Below are 19,328 nucleotides of genomic sequence, written 5' to 3' on the forward strand. Positions count from 1 at the left end.
CATGGCAGGGTTAACTCCTCCTCCAGAGGGCACTTCCGGGATTCCAGCACAGGTTTTCTGTGCTATAGCGTTTCTGGGCATCCTCACGCGGTGTGAGGACCTCCAGCGTCGCTAAAATCCCCATATTAAAGCATTTTCAGTGCTTTCCTATGGAGAGGTCTAATGCGTGTGATCGGTGATTGGTCTCCCACGCCAGATGACGGGGAGGAGCGTGGGCGCACCCAGAAGCAGCGCCGAGGGACATCGGCGCTGCCTCAGGTAAGTCACTGGAGGGGTTTTGACCCCTTCAACAACCAGGGATGGGAGGGAGAGGGGACCTGTCTGGCACTGGAGAGTCCCTTAAAGTGAAAATTTGTTTATTTTTTATTCGTATATTAAATTGACTTTGGAAGCACCATAATCTCTGCAGGTTATTGTAGTACCATGGTTAGAAGGCCTCTTTAATTGTGGTTTTTGGATTGCGTGCTACATATATATTTTATAGATTACAAGGATGTTTTAAAAAATATATATTAGGACAAATATAATGACGGAATGTTTTCCATGGGTGTCTTAATTCCTGTTTCCTTCCTGTGGCATTTCCTGCCCTGCGGGGTGTTTTAACACAGATATAATTCCGAAATTTATCGGCATTCCTCGCCATATGTGACGCAGGAAGTATGTTAATGGATCCAGCTTGCAACCAAAATGAGTTTGGAAATGTAAAAAAAATAAAAAAAAATAATGGTAGCATTCCATCGCGGGAAAACCATTACAATTAGTTACAAAGTGAACAAAATGTTCAGACTTACTGTGTGTCGACTTAGATATTACTGGAATATGAATTCCTATAGTATGTTGGAATTTTAATTATAATTACCAAAGGGAAATTTTGTTCTGCTTTGTACATTGTTTACCACAAATAGGTTTATTGTTAGAACTCAACAAAAATACCAATAAACAAAAGAAACTAAACAGAAAAAAATAGCAACTTCAAAGGTCATGCTGAGCATTATAACACAAGAGAACCTGCGTCTGATCTCCATCCAGAGAATGGCTTCTAACTGCGTCGATTCACAAAAAATCCCTGCAGATGAAAATGTGCTTCTAATTCAGGAATGATTTTTATCATATTTCTATAGAAAACGTAAAAAAAATGGAGGATGTCACTGACTGCCTTTTGTGTCCCTTAAACATTGTCCAAATTTAAAACTTTACGAATAAATTCTCCAAATAATTACTATAAACTAAATTCTGCTACTTAATTGTCATTTCACCACGAAAGTATTTTGTTTTAAATGAATTAACCCCTCCGTGTCTGGTTTGGTAAAGTATTGCTAAATGTAAACTGTGTGGATATTCGTTATGATGGCTCTCAGGACATGCCGGTGCTTGTACGCGAGACAGACTGACAGCCTGATCACAGATTAATGTGTAATGTTTCGTATCACTGCTGCGCTGTCCACCACGGTAAATGGTTCATTCCCATTTGATGGGGTGAGGACACACGAACCTGTCACTTCCAGGAAGGGATGCCCTCCTCTTTAAAGTGTGATTGCCATTACAAGCAGTGCCAGTAGGTGTCGCTACTCTATTCCTTATTTATTAAAGGAATATTGAGCAACATAACAGGCATATTAAATAGTTAGAATATGGTGTAAGGAGATCCCCTGTCTCCCCACACACAGTGTATTATAACTGCAGCTATAAGGTTATGGTGTAAGGAGGCCCCCTGTCTCCCCGCACACAGTGTATTATAACTGCAGCTATAAGGTTATGGTGTGAGGAGGTCCTCTGTCTCCCCGCACACAGTGTATTATAACTGCAGCTATAAGGTTATGGTGTGAGGAGGTCCTCTGTCTCCCCGCACACAGTGTACTATAACTGCAGCTATAAGGTTATGGTGTAAGGAGGCCCCCTGTCTCCCCGCACACAGTGTATTATAACTGCAGCTATAAGGTTATGGTGTGAGGAGGTCCTCTGTCTCCCCGCACACAGTGTATTATAACTGCAGCTATAAGGTTATGGTGTAAGGAGGTCCCCTGTCTCCCCGCACACAGTGTATTATAACTGCAGCTATAAGGTTATGGTGTGAGGAGGTCCTCTGTCTCCCCGCACACAGTGTATTATAACTGCAGCTATAAGGTTATGGTGTAAGGAGGTCCTCTGTCTCCCTGCACACAGTGTATTATAACTGCAGCTATAAGGTTATGGTGTAAGGAGGTCCCCTGTCTCCCCGCACACAGTGTATTATAACTGCAGCTATAAGGTTATGGTGTGAGGAGGTCTCCTGTCTCCATGCACACAGTGTATTATAACTGCAGCTATAAGGTTATGGTGTAAGGAGGTCCCCTGTCTCCCTGCACACAGTGTATTATAACTGCAGCTATAAGGTTATGGTGTAAGGAGGTCCCCTGTCTCCCCGCACACGGTGTATTATAACTGCAGCTATAAAGTTATGGTCCCCTGTCTCCCTGCACACAGTGTACTATAACTGCAGCTATAAGGTTATGGTGTAAGGAGGTCCCCTGTCTCCCCGCACACAGTGTATTATAACTGCAGCTATAAGGTTATGGTGTAAGGAGATCCCCTGTCTCCCTGCACACAGTGTATTATAACTGCAGCTATAAGGTTATGGTGTAAGGAGATCCCCTGTCTCCCTGCACACAGTGTATTATAACTGCAGCTATAAGGTTATGGTGTAAGGAGATCCCCTGTCTCCCCGCACACAGTGTATTATAACTGCAGCTATAAGGTTATGGTGTAAGGAGATCCCCTGTCTCCCTGCACACAGTGTATTATAACTGCAGCTATAAGGTTATGGTGTAAGGAGGTCCCCTGTCTCCCCGCACACGGTGTATTATAACTGCAGCTATAAAGTTATGGTGTAAGGAGGTCCCCTGTCTCCCTGCACACAGTGTACTATAACTGCAGCTATAAGGTTATGGTGTAAGGAGGTCCCCTGTCTCGCTGCACACAGTGTACTATAACTGCAGCTATAAGGTTATGGTGTAAGGAGGTCCCCTGTCTCCCCGCACACAGTGTATTATAACTGCAGCTATAAGGTTATGGTGTAAGGAGATCCCCTGTCTCCCTGCACACAGTGTATTATAACTGCAGCTATAAGGTTATGGTGTAAGGAGGTCCCCTGTCTCCCCGCACACAGTGTATTATAACTGCAGCTATAAGGTTATGGTGTAAGGAGGTCCCCTGTCTCCCTGCACACAGTGTACTATAACTGCAGCTATAAGGTTATGGTGTAAGGAGGTCCCCTGTCTCCCCGCACACAGTGTATTGTAACTGCAGCTATAAGGTTATGGTGTAAGGAGGTCCCCTGTCTCCCCGCACACAGTGTATTATAACTGCAGCTATAAGGTTATGGTGTAAGGAGGTCCCCTGTCTCCCTGCACACAGTGTATTATAACTGCAGCTATAAGGTTATGGTGTAAGGAGGTCCCCTGTCTCCCCGCACACAGTGTATTATAACTGCAGCTATAAGGTTATGGTGTAAGGAGGTCCCCTGTCTCCCCGCACACAGTGTATTATAACTGCAGCTATAAGGTTATGGTGTGAGGAGTTCTCCTGTCTTCATGCACACAGTGTATTATAACTGCAGCTATAAGGTTATGGTGTAAGGAGGTCCCCTGTCTCCCTGCACACAGTGTACTATAACTGCAGCTATAAGGTTATGGTGTAAGGAGGTCCCCTGTCTCCCTGCACACAGTGTACTATAACTGCAGCTATAAGGTTATGGTGTAAGGAGGTCCCCTGTCTCCCCGCACACAGTGTATTATGACTGCAGCTATAAGGTTATGGTGTAAGGAGGTCCCCTGTCTCCCTGCACACAGTGTATTATAACTGCAGCTATAAGGTTATGGTGTAAGGAGGTCCCCTGTCTCCCCGCACACAGTGTATTATAACTGCAGCTATAAGGTCATGGTGTAAGGAGGTCCCCTGTCTCCCCGCACACAGTGTATTATAACTGCAGCTATAAGGTTATGGTGTGAGGAGGTCTCCTGTCTCCATGCACACAGTGTATTATAACTGCAGCTATAAGGTTATGGTGTAAGGAGGTCCCCTGTCTCCCCGCACACAGTGTATTATAACTGCAGCTATAAGGTTATGGTGTAAGGAGGTCCCCTGTCTCCCCGCACACAGTGTATTATAACTGCAGCTATAAGGTTATGGTGTAAGGAGGTCCCCTGTCTCCCCGCACACAGTGTATTATAACTGCAGCTATAAGGTAATGGTGTTAGGAGGTCCCCTGTCTCCCTGCACACAGTGTATTATAACTGCAGCTATAAGGTTATGGTGTAAGGAGGTTCCCTGTCTCCCCGCACACAGTGTATTATAACTGCAGCTATAAGGTTATGGTGTAAGGAGGTCCCCTGTCTCCCTGCACACAGTGTATTATAACTGCAGCTATAAGGTTATGGTGTAAGGAGGTTCCCTGTCTCCCCGCACACAGTGTATTATAACTGCAGCTATAAGGTTATGGTGTAAGGAGGTCCCCTGTCTCCCTGCACACAGTGTATTATAACTGCAGCTATAAGGTTATGGTGTAAGGAGGTCCCCTGTCTCCCCGCACACAGTGTATTATAACTGCAGCTATAAGGTAATGGTGTAAGGAGGTCCCCTGTCTCCCTGCACACAGTGTATTATACCTGCAGCTATAAGGTTATGGTGTAAGGAGGTCCCCTGTCTCCCCGCACACAGTGTATTATAACTGCAGCTATAAGGTTATGGCGTGAGGAGGTCTCCTGTCTCCATGCACACAGTGTATTATAACTGCAGCTATAAGGTTATGGTGTAAGGAGGTCCCCTGTCTCCCTGCACACAGTGTATTATAACTGCAGCTATAAGGTTATGGTGTAAGGAGGTCCCCTGTCTCCCCGCACACGGTGTATTATAACTGCAGCTATAAAGTTATGGTGTAAGGAGGTCCCCTGTCTCCCTGCACACAGTGTACTATAACTGCAGCTATAAGGTTATGGTGTAAGGAGGTCCCCTGTCTCCCCGCACACAGTGTATTATAACTGCAGCTATAAGGTTATGGTGTAAGGAGATCCCCTGTCTCCCTGCACACAGTGTATTATAACTGCAGCTATAAGGTTATGGTGTAAGGAGGTCCCCTGTCTCCCTGCACACAGTGTATTATAACTGCAGCTATAAGGTTATGGTGTAAGGAGGTCCCCTGTCTCCCTGCACACAGTGTATTATAACTGCAGCTATAAGGTTATGGTGTAAGGAGGTCCCCTGTCTCCCCGCACACGGTGTATTATAACTGCAGCTATAAAGTTATGGTGTAAGGAGGTCCCCTGTCTCCCTGCACACAGTGTACTATAACTGCAGCTATAAGGTTATGGTGTAAGGAGGTCCCCTGTCTCCCTGCACACAGTGTACTATAACTGCAGCTATAAGGTTATGGTGTAAGGAGGTCCCCTGTCTCCCCGCACACAGTGTATTATAACTGCAGCTATAAGGTTATGGTGTAAGGAGATCCCCTGTCTCCCTGCACACAGTGTATTATAACTGCAGCTATAAGGTTATGGTGTAAGGAGGTCCCCTGTCTCCCCGCACACAGTGTATTATAACTGCAGCTATAAGGTTATGGTGTAAGGAGGTCCCCTGTCTCCCTGCACACAGTGTACTATAACTGCAGCTATAAGGTTATGGTGTAAGGAGGTCCCCTGTCTCCCCGCACACAGTGTATTGTAACTGCAGCTATAAGGTTATGGTGTAAGGAGGTCCCCTGTCTCCCCGCACACAGTGTATTATAACTGCAGCTATAAGGTTATGGTGTAAGGAGGTCCCCTGTCTCCCCGCACACAGTGTATTATAACTGCAGCTATAAGGTTATGGTGTAAGGAGGTCCCCTGTCTCCCCGCACACAGTGTATTATAACTGCAGCTATAAGGTTATGGTGTAAGGAGGTCCCCTGTCTCCCCGCACACAGTGTATTATAACTGCAGCTATAAGGTTATGGTGTGAGGAGGTCTCCTGTCTCCATGCACACAGTGTATTATAACTGCAGCTATAAGGTTATGGTGTAAGGAGGTCCCCTGTCTCCCTGCACACTGTGTACTATAACTGCAGCTATAAGGTTATGGTGTAAGGAGGTCCCCTGTCTCCCTGCACACAGTGTACTATAACTGCAGCTATAAGGTTATGGTGTAAGGAGGTCCCCTGTCTCCCCGCACACAGTGTATTATGACTGCAGCTATAAGGTTATGGTGTAAGGAGGTCCCCTGTCTCCCTGCACACAGTGTATTATAACTGCAGCTATAAGGTTATGGTGTAAGGAGGTCCCCTGTCTCCCCGCACACAGTGTATTATAACTGCAGCTATAAGGTCATGGTGTAAGGAGGTCCCCTGTCTCCCCGCACACAGTGTATTATAACTGCAGCTATAAGGTTATGGTGTGAGGAGGTCTCCTGTCTCCATGCACACAGTGTATTATAACTGCAGCTATAAGGTTATGGTGTAAGGAGGTCCCCTGTCTCCCCGCACACAGTGTATTATAACTGCAGCTATAAGGTTATGGTGTAAGGAGGTCCCCTGTCTCCCCGCACACAGTGTATTATAACTGCAGCTATAAGGTTATGGTGTAAGGAGGTCCCCTGTCTCCCCGCACACAGTGTATTATAACTGCAGCTATAAGGTTATGGTGTTAGGAGGTCCCCTGTCTCCCTGCACACAGTGTATTATAACTGCAGCTATAAGGTTATGGTGTAAGGAGGTTCCCTGTCTCCCCGCACACAGTGTATTATAACTGCAGCTATAAGGTTATGGTGTAAGGAGGTCCCCTGTCTCCCTGCACACAGTGTATTATAACTGCAGCTATAAGGTTATGGTGTAAGGAGGTCCCCTGTCTCCCCGCACACAGTGTATTATAACTGCAGCTATAAGGTAATGGTGTAAGGAGGTCCCCTGTCTCCCTGCACACAGTGTATTATAACTGCAGCTATAAGGTTATGGTGTAAGGAGGTCCCCTGTCTCCCTGCACACCGTGTATTATAACTGCAGCTATAAGGTTATGGTGTAAGGAGGTTCCCTGTCTCCCCGCACACAGTGTATTATAACTGCAGCTATAAGGTTATGGTGTAAGGAGGTCCCCTGTCTCCCTGCACACAGTGTATTATACCTGCAGCTATAAGGTTATGGTGTAAGGAGGTCCCCTGTCTCCCCGCACACAGTGTATTATAACTGCAGCTATAAGGTTATGGCGTGAGGAGGTCTCCTGTCTCCATGCACACAGTGTATTATAACTGCAGCTATAAGGTTATGGTGTAAGGAGGTCCCCTGTCTCCCTGCACACAGTGTATTATAACTGCAGCTATAAGGTTATGGTGTAAGGAGGTCCCCTGTCTCCCCGCACACGGTGTATTATAACTGCAGCTATAAAGTTATGGTGTAAGGAGGTCCCCTGTCTCCCTGCACACAGTGTATTATAACTGCAGCTATAAGGTTATGGTGTAAGGAGGTCCCCTGTCTCCCCGCACACAGTGTATTATAACTGCAGCTATAAGGTTATGGTGTAAGGAGGTCCCCTGTCTCCCCGCACACAGTGTATTATAACTGCAGCTATAAGGTTATGGTGTAAGGAGGTCCCCTGTCTCCCCGCACACAGTGTATTATAACTGCAGCTATAAGGTTATGGTGTAAGGAGGTCCCCTGTCTCCCCGCACACAGTGTATTATAACTGCAGCTATAAGGTTATGGTGTGAGGAGGTCTCCTGTCTCCATGCACACAGTGTATTATAACTGCAGCTATAAGGTTATGGTGTAAGGAGGTCCCCTGTCTCCCTGCACACTGTGTACTATAACTGCAGCTATAAGGTTATGGTGTAAGGAGGTCCCCTGTCTCCCTGCACACAGTGTACTATAACTGCAGCTATAAGGTTATGGTGTAAGGAGGTCCCCTGTCTCCCCGCACACAGTGTATTATGACTGCAGCTATAAGGTTATGGTGTAAGGAGGTCCCCTGTCTCCCTGCACACAGTGTATTATAACTGCAGCTATAAGGTTATGGTGTAAGGAGGTCCCCTGTCTCCCCGCACACAGTGTATTATAACTGCAGCTATAAGGTTATGGTGTAAGGAGGTCCCCTGTCTCCCCGCACACAGTGTATTATAACTGCAGCTATAAGGTTATGGTGTTAGGAGGTCCCCTGTCTCCCTGCACACAGTGTATTATAACTGCAGCTATAAGGTTATGGTGTAAGGAGGTTCCCTGTCTCCCCGCACACAGTGTATTATAACTGCAGCTATAAGGTTATGGTGTAAGGAGGTCCCCTGTCTCCCTGCACACAGTGTATTATAACTGCAGCTATAAGGTTATGGTGTAAGGAGGTCCCCTGTCTCCCCGCACACAGTGTATTATAACTGCAGCTATAAGGTAATGGTGTAAGGAGGTCCCCTGTCTCCCTGCACACAGTGTATTATAACTGCAGCTATAAGGTTATGGTGTAAGGAGGTCCCCTGTCTCCCTGCACACCGTGTATTATAACTGCAGCTATAAGGTTATGGTGTAAGGAGGTTCCCTGTCTCCCCGCACACAGTGTATTATAACTGCAGCTATAAGGTTATGGTGTAAGGAGGTCCCCTGTCTCCCTGCACACAGTGTATTATACCTGCAGCTATAAGGTTATGGTGTAAGGAGGTCCCCTGTCTCCCCGCACACAGTGTATTATAACTGCAGCTATAAGGTTATGGCGTGAGGAGGTCTCCTGTCTCCATGCACACAGTGTATTATAACTGCAGCTATAAGGTTATGGTGTAAGGAGGTCCCCTGTCTCCCTGCACACAGTGTATTATAACTGCAGCTATAAGGTTATGGTGTAAGGAGGTCCCCTGTCTCCCCGCACACGGTGTATTATAACTGCAGCTATAAAGTTATGGTGTAAGGAGGTCCCCTGTCTCCCTGCACACAGTGTATTATAACTGCAGCTATAAGGTTATGGTGTAAGGAGGTCCCCTGTCTCCCCGCACACAGTGTATTATAACTGCAGCTATAAGGTTATGGTGTAAGGAGGTCCCCTGTCTCCCCGCACACAGTGTATTATAACTGCAGCTATAAGGTTATGGTGTAAGGAGGTCCCCTGTCTCCCCGCACACAGTGTATTATAACTGCAGCTATAAGGTTATGGTGTAAGGAGGTCCCCTGTCTCCCCGCACACAGTGTATTATAACTGCAGCTATAAGGTTATGGTGTGAGGAGGTCTCCTGTCTCCATGCACACAGTGTATTATAACTGCAGCTATAAGGTTATGGTGTAAGGAGGTCCCCTGTCTCCCTGCACACTGTGTACTATAACTGCAGCTATAAGGTTATGGTGTAAGGAGGTCCCCTGTCTCCCTGCACACAGTGTACTATAACTGCAGCTATAAGGTTATGGTGTAAGGAGGTCCCCTGTCTCCCCGCACACAGTGTATTATGACTGCAGCTATAAGGTTATGGTGTAAGGAGGTCCCCTGTCTCCCTGCACACAGTGTATTATAACTGCAGCTATAAGGTTATGGTGTAAGGAGGTCCCCTGTCTCCCCGCACACAGTGTATTATAACTGCAGCTATAAGGTCATGGTGTAAGGAGGTCCCCTGTCTCCCCGCACACAGTGTATTATAACTGCAGCTATAAGGTTATGGTGTGAGGAGGTCTCCTGTCTCCATGCACACAGTGTATTATAACTGCAGCTATAAGGTTATGGTGTAAGGAGGTCCCCTGTCTCCCCGCACACAGTGTATTATAACTGCAGCTATAAGGTTATGGTGTAAGGAGGTCCCCTGTCTCCCCGCACACAGTGTATTATAACTGCAGCTATAAGGTTATGGTGTAAGGAGGTCCCCTGTCTCCCCGCACACAGTGTATTATAACTGCAGCTATAAGGTTATGGTGTTAGGAGGTCCCCTGTCTCCCTGCACACAGTGTATTATAACTGCAGCTATAAGGTTATGGTGTAAGGAGGTTCCCTGTCTCCCCGCACACAGTGTATTATAACTGCAGCTATAAGGTTATGGTGTAAGGAGGTCCCCTGTCTCCCTGCACACAGTGTATTATAACTGCAGCTATAAGGTTATGGTGTAAGGAGGTCCCCTGTCTCCCCGCACACAGTGTATTATAACTGCAGCTATAAGGTAATGGTGTAAGGAGGTCCCCTGTCTCCCTGCACACAGTGTATTATAACTGCAGCTATAAGGTTATGGTGTAAGGAGGTCCCCTGTCTCCCTGCACACCGTGTATTATAACTGCAGCTATAAGGTTATGGTGTAAGGAGGTTCCCTGTCTCCCCGCACACAGTGTATTATAACTGCAGCTATAAGGTTATGGTGTAAGGAGGTCCCCTGTCTCCCTGCACACAGTGTATTATAACTGCAGCTATAAGGTTATGGTGTAAGGAGGTCCCCTGTCTCCCCGCACACAGTGTATTATAACTGCAGCTATAAGGTTATGGTGTAAGGAGGTCCCCTGTCTCCCTGCACACAGTGTATTATAACTGCAGCTATAAGGTCATGGTGTAAGGAGGTCCCCTGTCTCCCCGCATACAGTGTATTATAACTGCAGCTATAAGGTTATGGTGTAAGGAGGTCCCCTGTCTCCCTGCACACAGTGTATTATAACTGCAGCTATAAGGTCATGGTGTAAGGAGGTCCCCTGTCTCCCCGCATACAGTGTATTATAACTGCAGCTATAAGGTTATGGTGTAAGGAGGTCCCCTGTCTCCCCGCACACAGTGTATTATAACTGCAGCTATAAGGTTATGGTGTAAGGAGGTCCCCTGTCTCCCTGCACACAGTGTATTATAACTGCAGCTATAAGGTTATGGTGTAAGGAGGTCCCCTGTCTCCCTGCACACAGTGTATTATAACTGCAGCTATAAGGTTATGGTGTAAGGAGGTTCCCTGTCTCCCCGCACACAGTGTATTATAACTGCAGCTATAAGGTTATGGTGTAAGGAGGTCCCCTGTCTCCCTGCACACAGTGTATTATAACTGCAGCTATAAGGTTATGGTGTATGGAGGTCCCCTGTCTCCCTGCACACAGTGTATTATAACTGCAGCTATAAGGGTATGGTGTAAGGAGGCCCCATGTCTCTGGTTACTCGTATGCTAAGCATAATATGGCAAAAGTATCATCAATAGGAAGGCCGTTAAAGACAATTAGAACACGATTAGTAACAATAAAACATGATTAGGAAGTGAGCACTAGACAGACAGACAGCTCCCAGACAGCGTGAACCTGTCGTTGTCATAGGGGCACAATGGGGGATATTTATCAACGTGCTCGGAAAAGTAACAGTAAACCTTATAAATCCCTTGAAAAATGGCGCTTAAATAAATTGTGTATATCCAAAAATGATGGTTAGGGTACAGAGCAAGAAACAGATAATAAAATGACAGATTTAATACATTTATTTAATTCCTATAAATACGTACAAGGAATTTCAATCCCAGGCTGCTGAGGGTCCCATAGAGCCGTTAAAAAATGGGTCTTTTAACGTGATTCCCCGTCTGCCTATAATAGAGAAATTCACTCATCTGGAGGTCGCGTCGCAGTCTGAATACGTTTCCCAAATCCTATAAAGGCCTCAGATCCTCTTTACAGGACAAGGTGATTCCATTTAGAATTTCCAGTAATTAATGTCATCATACAAATAGGGTTCCACCAACACTGAGGAGAAAGGTCATACGTTCCAGATGCCAAAGCATTCTCGAATTTTGTTAAAAGTATGAGAACTCTATAAAACAAGTTACTGTATTAGTCATTCACACGAATCTCTATCACAATGTTCTAGAAATGTTTATTCAGATAGACAACAAGCAGACCGGCAGTAAAGTCCAAACGGCGGAGTCCGTCTGTTAAAGTTGTATTCACTGAACTGGGAGTTGTTGAGGATTGATAAAGAAATCGAAAACCGGCTAATTGCAGCAATTTTCCAAACCACTCATTATTTTGTTCTAAACATTGCAATTCCCATGTTTATTCTGCACAATTCCCAGTTGTGTAAATACTCCGGTTTGTGATACTTGTCATCATTGTACGAACTGATTTTGTGACTGTGCTTTGAAGGCACTTGTATATTGAAACCACAAAGTAATCTATTGCCAACAATTTACCAAACTGTATTTACATTAACACTCAGCTGTAAACACTGATATAGGCCCTGTCCCTTTAATTAGACACTAATTAAAGAGACAGGATACATTCTACAGGGCTAAAGGGCAACTCTTAACACAAGGGAAGGGCTCAGCCTGGGGGGCGGAGAGCAGGGGTGCCAAGGCACCCTGGGCAGCTCTGAATGCCCCATAATACGGCCACATCGCCCCAAACAATCACACATATTGCCCAGTAAAAGCTGTATGGTGTTTGTGGTTTGTGGGATTGAGCGGCCATGATGGCAGGTGGGCTGGGGATGTGACGTTGCTCCATCTTACAGACCTGGTATATGGTTAACGTGATCTCGTTCAGAGCATCTCTGCGGATTACCATGCCAACGTTCTAATACTACCAGTCCGAAGCTTCCAAAGGCAATACATTAGGTGTGCACCCAGCACAGGGTGAAACCACACGCTCCCTACTCCTCCCACTGGACCACCCAAGGAAACGAGAGCAGGTCGAGAATAATTTCATAATAATAAACTAAATGTTAACTATAAAACGTTATATATATATACAACACAACTTTAAGCCCTGTCTCCCCCCTCTTCCAAATACACTACAGCCCGTATCCCATAATATATCCCCTGCACACATTATAACCCCAGTACACACATCTCCTGCTACATGTCTTACACACACACACACACTATATCCCATACATACACTGTGGCCCTTATACACACACTCCCTCTCTAATACACACACATTGCATTACATACTAAATAGGCATTACAGACCTGTAACTTATGTATATCAGTTTAAATAGCTCTATAATTATTTATTTTTAAAAGTATTGAATTGTGTTTTTGTATATTGAAACCACAAGTAATAATAATGTTATCATTATTTTATTTATTTTTTCATTCAAATGGAGGGGCGAGTTACTTCCCCCTTGAGTTCTGGTTTGTACTTGCTCTTGCAAAGTATCAAAACAACTTTAACTTAATGAAGCAGTTCTGGTGTATACATCATGCTCATGCAGTCTCACTGCTTAATCCTCTGCCATTTAGGAGTTAAATCACTTTTGTTTCGGTTTATGCAGCTATAGCCACACCTCCCCTGGCTGTGACCGACACAGTCTGCATGAAAACAAAATGGTTTCATTTTTAATCAGATCTTACAGCACAGCGTGTTTACTTTATAAGTTCTGCTCTGTTAATTTAACTTTAACCACACACAGGAAGATTCTACAGGCTATTAACATAGTAGATGATAAGAAATTCTAAATTGAACACACTGTGCAATAAATGAAGTTTAAATATTAGATCTCTTTACAGTAAATGTGAAGGGAGACTGTGTAAGTCACATGCAGGGAGGTGTGGCTAGGGCTGTATAAACAAAGTGATTTAACTCCTAAATGGCAGAGAATTGAGCAGTGAGACTCCAGGGACATGCTCTATACACCATAACTGCTTCATTAATCTAAAGTTGTTTTGGTGCGTAGAGGCTGCCTTCTAAGTGATTTGTTATATTACATCCCTGCTGGATACAATTTTAACCAACATTAGTAAAAGCTCAGATAAATTCTAAACCTACATTTTAAGATAAGGGGCTTACTTCCTAAACTGGGAATTGTGGAAGATTGACAAAAGGAATTACAAATTTTAGGCTATTATCCAGTTGATAAAAAAAAAAAACACTTAGTTGGGGAATTTTTGTCAGTTTGACTTTTTTTGTGTAAAGTTTGCATTTCCCATGTGTTTACGGAGTTCTAAGCTGTTCGCAGTTTAGTTGGTAAACCCCAAGTCTGTCAGTTCCAAATCGACCCGTAAACTGGGTTTTTAGGGACCGACAATATAACAGATATATAAATTCCAATTTTGTGTTGCTGATATTTTGCAGGTATCGTGGTGATGCTTTCTCGGTATTTCGGAACGTACCTCAATCCCGAACGCCAACAGAGCGAGGATTTGGCTGCAGTTCCTGGAGGAGGTCATTGCTGAACTGGTAACGTACAGGCGACTGACCTCATCACTGGTGTTTTGTGGAGTCAGATTTGGTTTGTTGATTGGTCTCAGCACCACGGTTAATATGAAAAGGGGTTCTTTATTTACCACAATGCAAAATGAAAATATCTGGTTTTATCTTACACAGTCTGAGAGCTAAGAGTGTGAAACACAAATATAAACTCATATTTATTGTAACTCCCATTATCTGATTTTTACTGCCAGTCAAAGTACACTTATTTTCCTCCTTTACTTTTAGATTATTAAAGGGACACTGTAACCACCAAAACATCTTTAACTTAATGAAGCAGTTCTGGTGTATAGATCATGCTCATGCAGTCTCACTGCTCAATTCTCTGCCATTTAGGAGTTAAATCACTTTTGTTTCTGTTTATGCAGCCCTAGCCACACCTCCCCCGGCTGTGACTGACACAGCCTGCATTCAATCACATGTAACTTACTTTAAACGTTTTTTTCCCTGCTCTGTAAACTGAACCTCAATTACATTGAGAAGGCTACTGTAGGGTCTAGAAGGTAATTAACAGAGCAGGAGATAGGAAATTCTAAATTAAACAGTATTTTCAATACAGGAAGTATAAACATTAGATGACTCTTTACAGGAAGTGTTTAGGAAGGCTTTGTAAGTCACTTGCAAGGAGTGTGACTTGGGCTGTATAAACAAAGAGATTTGAGCAGTGAAACTGCATGGGCTTTATCTAAACACCAAAACTGCTTAATTAAGCTAAAGTTGTTTGGATGACTATAGTGTCCCTTTAATTAAGCTCTGACAGAATTATTTAAAGTGTAAATTATTGTGAGTTCAAATTGAACTAAAAAACATAGCAGATTCGAATTGTTACTTTTCTGCTGTTTATGGCCTGCAATTTATCACGGGATAATTAAACCTTCACACTGCCCCTTGTGGTTTGAGGGAGTAAGGACCCCGAAAAGCCCCTCGTCCACCTGCTGCATATGAATTGGGGGATTTAATTCTATCAATTTATTTAACTTTTTGCCCAAGTTATGAATTGAATTATTAAGTTTAAGTGATTATTGAGCTAGGTTGCTCCACTTTGAATCTGTTTGTTACCATGTGCGCTAAATGCTGATCATTTTGCAAACGTTCCAACTTGTGGTTTGGAGAATGTTACATTTCTAGTGAATCCCTCCAAATGGTTGTCTCTGAGTTACTCTGAATAATTTCCTCTGAATTTGTCCCACCACATTCAAAGTTTAGTAAGTAAGAAGCAAACATTGAAAAATGCCTATTTTATGAAAACTAGCAGAAATTGGAAACCGAATGTGTATGAAGACAAAAGACTTAAAGCGACGCTGTCTTGTCCTCATGTCCTCTCTGTTATAATGGCTATGCTCCCCCTTTGCCATGTGCCTTTATTTATATTAATTATCTCTTCTTCCTGGGCCGGATCTCAGTATCTGGGCGTCTCCATTTTCTTGTGCACCGCCCATGAGGTCTGCAGTTTGCCATTCTGTGGGATTTATTGTTCTGAGGGATTGTGGGTAAATTTGATTGGCTAGTGAAATGGACCTTTGCTTAAACTCCGCCTATTGTCAATTATGTCAGCTTGACTTCTATGCGTTAGGAAAAGTAGCCCCCAAAGCTAGACATCCAAATGGGGTATCTGGGATGTAAATACCCTGAAAATGGGCACCAGCGAGGGAAATTATGGTGAATCGACAAGTTAGCTGCAAACGTTGTTAAAGTTGCTAAACTGGGACTGGAACGGCTGAGACGCTGAGTTCTAGTTTTTTTTTTTACGTTTAGTTATTTCAGGCTAAAGTTTGCAATTTCCTTCTCAAGTGTCCAGAATTCCAAGTTTAGTAAATAAGCCTCTTATACCCTCGCTCGCTGCTTGGAATATCCGTTTTACAAACACGGGATGAGTCAGGTTTGTTCTTTTGCAAACTCTGAATTCCCGCAGATTGGAGGAGTCTGTTTACCTACCTGAGTGTCCGACGTACAGCAGGAAAGAGACCAGAACAAACAGCGTTATCACTTTAAGATGATTACCAGATTACCAGAATGCCCTGTCTGTGGAATATTTGAGGTGATAATATCAGACATTCTTATAAAACAGAAAGGGTCATGTATCAAGAGGATTGTCTATTTATACCATTTTCCCCTCTTTTTCATTGTGTTTCTTTTTTCTGTTTATTACACCAAAGTTTTCCTCTTTGCGCCTTTGCGATACCTTCATCCTGTGCCTTTTTTCCCCAGGCAGAATGAAGTCCAAGTAAAAAAATGAGGCGGTATTCTATGACCATTTTACTACATCACAGTCAGTGCGCCAGTTCATAAAGGATAATAAAACAGGATATCGGTTGGAAACTAACACGATCGGAAAATTTTGATGCAAACAGAAAAAACAAAATACAGTTTTTAGACTTTGTAAAAATAATATCACATTGGGAGCTAGTATTTCATAAGTACTGTAAAGGGGTGCGATAGTGCCCTTTTGTATCAAAATAATAATAAATATTCCACAAATCAGCTTGTCGCCATTGGAGTACCATCTTTCTAATTTTTATTAAAAATACTATGACACGCTAGCTGACATTAATATGCCTAACCCGAAAACAGCACCCGGACCTTGTTTCGCGTAGCACCCCTCTTTTTAAACCACATTGGATAATACAACTCCTGCGGTTTTGAGCCCTGAAAATTCATTATATAGAAGCACCCCAAAAAGTCAGGCAGTGTGACCGTTCTGCAACAGATAGACCACCATCGCCTAAATCACTGAATAAAATTAGATTGACAGCTCTTGTCCTAAAATGCAATGCACTCTCTCCTGCTGAGTGCCGACCAGGAGAGCCTTCTGTCTTAGGTTCCCTCTTTGTTGTCTATAGTATTCCCTGCAGCTTAGTTTGTCCTCGCTCTCTCTGTACTGTGCAATCCTGCTATTACTTTGTATTGTGCTGTGTTTTTCTAAACTAAGTACGCAAACAGCGGAGAGCCATTGGAGACTCTCATCCATCTATTTGCAAGACAAAGCTTTGTTATTGAAGATTATTCATGCCGAATCTTGTCACTGAGAATCCTTCTTAATTACATTCCTGCGCCCGGCTTAAAGTTTCACTTCAAGCCCATAAATGTTTCTGGAATTCACATTTAGTTTCCCATAATGCTCTGAGACTAATTCGCTAAACTCTCGATTTTGTAGTCCATTGAAAAGTCAAAAAATGGCAAAAGTTGGATTTTTAAAAAGCCAAGTTGTGGCTAATGCAAGATTGGAGAATTATTTTGTAGATGTTGCCATTTGATTATCCATTCATTAAAATTCAGAGTTTAATGAATAAAGCCCTGGCAAAACAAATTGCACATTTGGCACCAAAAGCCGACTCCTTTTGAATTTCCAAATTTGCAATTTTACACGACACCTTTTTTAATAATGAAATCCAGAGTCTCTGCCACGACAAACTGGGTTTCTGTCACACTGTTTTGCCAAACCCTTTTTTTAAAATTGGAGACAGAATAAAACAATGAGTTTAATAGCGTTAAATCTGCACAATAGAACCGAATTCTAATGTCCCCAGGAGAACAATTGTCTGCTGACCTCCTGTTTACACTTTCACATGTGAGTTTATCCTAATTTCATTTGACAAAAGGAAGCCCATTGCAAATTTGGATTAAATTAGTATTTTAGATTATTTGTGTCTAAACTTTTACTCCAACATCCCTTCACCCAGTCGCAATAAATATATTAAAGCCTCACCCTTTATTTCCATCCCTGACTCAGACTAAACTAATCACAGGGTCTGCGTTCAGAATGGACGAAAACGAATCGGGAGAATGACCAAAAGATACAAATTATAATAAGACAAGTGACACACCTTTATCTTTCCATTCTTATCTTTTCAGTCTGTTAACAAATAAAAACAAATAGAATTTAAAAAAAAAAATCTTTAAAAATGAATCTAGGAAAACATTGGCTTGTCATTTCATGTGGCATTTCGTTTCAGACCAATTTGTCCATCGTCGGATCAGAAGGAAACTGGCCAAATATAATGTTTGTATTTTGCAGGACACGGATAGCAGCAATTTTGTGTCATTTGGTTTACAGATCAAGTAGAAAGAAGTAACTAATAGGGGGGAAAACATGAGAAGGTGAAAAAAAAATGGTTTATTTTTTAAAATTAAATATATAAATAGAAATTTTTACAAAAAATAATTATGGGTCACTAATCACCTGAACTGTGAATAAAATCAGAATTTAGTGGCTGTCCTCTATCGATTAATCATACTTTTTCCATTCAATCACCATTTTATTATTTATTTTTTTACACCATGGATGGACTTAGAATCACAAATCTCCAATGTGCGCACTGTGCGTTTCATTCGTTTTGGGATTCGTACATGGAGTGTTCCGGAGTTCAGGATCCTGAACGAACGCCTTCGCACAAAATTCAAACAAATCACATTTGTTTATTAAACAAGTTTATTAAACGTTTAATGCTCCGTATTTACATACAAGAGCACAGTGTAGAATCATCTAGGGTTCATTAACACATTACCTCTGGCGCTGAGTAACCCTGTGATTGATTTAGTCTATTCACTCTATATTTAGTATATTATGTAACTGCCAAACTGGATGAATCTATAAATAAAATATTGTCATTGCTGTAGCAGATAGCTTTATTTGTCTTTTAAAAACTATTTACATTATTATCCTGTTAAACTGTATCATGGAAACACGATATCTGCATGATACGCAATTCTAGGAAAATCACAGCTGTATTCTATCAGGACATGCTGAGACGGCGCCCGGTTAATATCTAATGTAATGACTGCATGTTATCAGGACAGGCTCAGACAGCGCTGAGTTTATATCTAATGTAGGGGATCTGACCGCATGTTATCAGGACAGGCTCAGACAGCGCTGAGTTTATATCTAATGTAGGGGATCTGACCGCACGTTATCAGGACAGGCTCAGGCAGTGCTGGGTTTATAGCTAATGGAGGGGATCTGACTGCACATTATCAGGACAGGCTCAGACAGCGCTGAGTTTATATCCAATGTAGGGGATCTCACTGCACGTTATCAGGACAGGCTCAGACAGCGCCAGGTTTATATATAATGCAATGACCGCATGTTATCAGGACAGGACCTTCCTCGGTTATGATAATTTTTATTTTAGGGAGTTTATTTTATTACATTATCTTTGACTCTGATTTAAGCACCCATAAGATAAAAATGATACATTTCTTGAAGCTCTGATGTTTAT

At 43.0% G+C, this 19,328-nt stretch overlaps 1 protein-coding gene across 2 annotated transcripts in view; it reads left to right on the forward strand.

The window, feature by feature from the left end:
• LOC134572254 (G-protein coupled receptor 4-like) overlaps positions 1–19,328 on the forward strand; it is a 60,821-nt gene that overhangs the window by 24,645 nt on the left and 16,848 nt on the right. For both annotated transcript variants that reach the window (XM_063431104.1, XM_063431103.1), the window contains exon 2: positions 13,978–14,082. The gene's annotated coding sequence lies outside the window, so the exon portion shown is untranslated. The remainder of the gene's footprint in view (positions 1–13,977; positions 14,083–19,328) is intronic.

Source organism: Pelobates fuscus, chromosome 9 (genome assembly GCF_036172605.1).
Source record: "Pelobates fuscus isolate aPelFus1 chromosome 9, aPelFus1.pri, whole genome shotgun sequence".
In the NCBI taxonomy this organism is placed as follows: Eukaryota; Metazoa; Chordata; class Amphibia; order Anura; family Pelobatidae; genus Pelobates; species Pelobates fuscus.